This window comes from Triticum dicoccoides, chromosome 5B, assembly GCF_002162155.2.
Source record: "Triticum dicoccoides isolate Atlit2015 ecotype Zavitan chromosome 5B, WEW_v2.0, whole genome shotgun sequence".
In the NCBI taxonomy this organism is placed as follows: domain Eukaryota; kingdom Viridiplantae; phylum Streptophyta; class Magnoliopsida; order Poales; family Poaceae; genus Triticum; species Triticum dicoccoides.
The window spans coordinates 51,100,306-51,103,462 of record NC_041389.1 but is presented as its reverse complement, the minus strand read 5'-3'; positions in this window follow the sequence as shown (position 1 = coordinate 51,103,462).

The following is a 3,157-nucleotide window of genomic DNA, read 5'->3' as shown; positions in this document are numbered from 1 at the left end:
AAATGGGCTTCGCAGCCCAGAAATAGCTGACAAAGAGAGACGTAGCCTGCGATATGCAGGATGGAGGCAGGGGTGAAGTTGTGCAGTTGGAGGCCGTAGAACTCCAGAAGCCCGAGGAGAAATGGATGGATTGGAAATCCGACGCCCCTCGGCAAGTAAGAAACGAGGCATACTCGCTCCCTCCTAGATGGGTTGGGAAAGTTCTCTGCCTGCTCCCCGCCATCGAAGGAAGACAATCCAGCTCGAACAGGGACTAGATATGTAGGAGGTAGGTATCCTTGGGTCTGCAACTTCACTAATCGGCCATGGGATACGGTACACTTCTCCCAATTGCCTGGCTTGGTGTTGCGAGAGCGGGAGGAAGAGCTGCGAGCGTCGACCATGTTGGGGTGGCTTTTGGGGCATGCTCTGATGATTCTTCGCTTGGGGGAGATGGTGTGGATTGGATCTGAAGATCCCCGTCTCTTTAATAGACAATTTATTTACATAGTTAGGGTGGCAAATAGAAAAATGCCCCGACTTCTCGCATTCACTCGACACGTGGAGGCTGAGACTGTCAAGGTGCAGAAGCCGATGAGCCTAACATTAAATGGGGAACCGGGCACTTCTCTTTTACAACAGGTACTTTGAAGAATTCGGAGAAGGAACCCGCCTTGCAATGCCGAAGACAATCTGCGCGTCAGAATCATCATCATTGAAGCCTGGTTTGGGGGCTACTGAGGGAGTCCTGGATTAAGGGGTCCTCGAACAGCCAGACTATATGCGTACGCCGGACTGTTGGACTATGAAATACAAGATAGAAGACTTCGTCTCGTGTCCGGAGGGGACTCTCCTTTGCGTGGAAGGCAAGCTTGGCGGTTAGGATATGAAGATTCCTTTCTCTGTAACCGACTCTGTGTAACCCTAGCCCCCTACGGTGTCTATATAAACTGGAGGGTTTGGTCCGTAGCACAACAACAATCTTAACCATAGGCTAGCTTCTAGGGTTTAGCCTCTTCAATCTCATGGTAGATCAACTCTTGTAATACTCATATCATCATGATCAATCAAGCAGGAAGTAGGGTATTACCTCCATCGAGAGGGCCCAAACCTGGGTAAACATTGTGTCCCCCGCCTCCTGTTACCTTTAGCCTTAGACGCATAGTTCGGGACCCCTACCCGAGATCCGCCGGTTTTGACACCGACAGATGCCCCGGAAGGCATCCCCTCTTTCGTCTTCGTCTATCAGTAACTTTACTTGGAGCTATATTTTTATTCGCCACATGATATGTGTTTTGCTTGGAGCGTCTTGTATGATATGAGTCTTTGCTTTTTAGATTACCACAATCATCCTTATTGTACACACCTTTTGGGAGAAACCCACATGTTTGGAATTTATTAGAATACTCCATGTGCTTCACTTATATCTTTTGAGCTAGACAATTTTTGCTCTAGTGCTTCACTTATATCTTTTAGAGCACGGCAGTGGCTTTATTTTGTAGAAATTGTTGATCACTCATGCTTCACTTATATTATTTTGAGAGTCTTTTAGAACAGCATGGTATTTGCTATGGTTATAAAATTGGTCCTAGAATGATGGGCATCCAAGTTGGGTATAATCAAAACAATCACAGAAAGTGAATTGGATGCTATGGTCAATTTGATGCTTGACAATTGTTTTGAGATATGAGGATGGTGATATTAGAGTCATGCTAGTGGAGTAATTATGAATTTGAGAAATACTTGTGTTAAAGTTTGTGATTCTCGTAGCATGCACGTATGGTGAACTGCTTTGTGATGAAGTTGGAGCATAATTTATTTATTGATTGTCTTCCTTATGAGTGGCGGTCGGGGACGAGCGATGGTCTTTTCCTACCAATCTATCCCCCTAGGAGCATGCGCGTAGTACTTTGTTTTCAATGACTTGTAGATTTTTGCAATAAGTATATGAGTTCTTTATGACTAATGTTGAGTCCATGGATTATACGCACTCTCACCCTTGCACCATTGCTAGACTCTCTTGTGTCGTGCAACTTTCACCGGTACCATACACCCACCATATACCTTCCTCAAAACAGCCACCATACCTACCTATTATGGCATTTCCATAGCCATTCCGAGATATATTGCCATGCAACTTTCCACCATTCCATTTATTATGACACGCATCATCATTGTCATATTGCTCTTTGCATGATCATGTAGTTGAAATCGTATTTGTGGCAAGGCCACCTTCATAATTGTTTCATACTTGTCACTCTTGATTCATTGCATATCCCGATACACCGCCGGAGGCATTCATACAGAGTCATATCTTGTTCTAAGTATCAAGTTGTAATCTTGAGTTGTAAGTAAATAAAAGTGTGATGATCTTCATTATTAGAGCATTGTCCCAAGTGAGGAAAGGATGATGGAGACTATGATTCCCCCACAAGTCGGGATGAGACTTCGGACTTTATAAAAAAAGAGAAAGGCCAAATAAAAAAGGAGAAAGGCCAAATAAAAAAGGGAAAGAAAGAAATAAAAGAGAGAAAGGAAAAAATAGAAAAAGAAAAAAATGAGAGAAAAAGAGAGAAGGGACAATGTTGCTATGGTAGAGAGTCTCCTATGCTTCAAAGTAGCACCACGATCTTCATGATAGAGAGTCTCCAATGTTGTCACTTTCATATACTAGTGGGCATTTTTCATTATAGAACTTGGCTTGTATATTCTAATGATCGGCTTCCTCAAAATGCCCTAGGTCTTCGTGAGCAAGCGAGTTGGATGCACACCCACTTAGTTTCTTTTGTTGAGCTTTCGTACACTTATTGCTCTAGTGCATCTATTGCATGGCAATCCGTACTCACTCACATTGATATCTATTAATGGGCATCTCCATAGCCCGTTGATACGCCTAGTTGATGTGATACTATCTTCTCCTTTTTTGTCTTCTCCACATCCACCATTCTATTCCACATATAGTGATATGTCCATGGCTCACGCTCATGTATTGCGTGAAAGTTGAAAAAGTTTGAGAATACTAAAGTATGAAACAATTGCTTGGCTTGTCATCGGGGTTGTGCATGATTAAATACTTTGTGTGATGAAGATAGAGCATAGCCAGACTATATGATTTTGTAGGGATAGCTTTATTTAGCCATGTTATTTTGAGAAGACATGATTGCTTTGTTAGTATGCT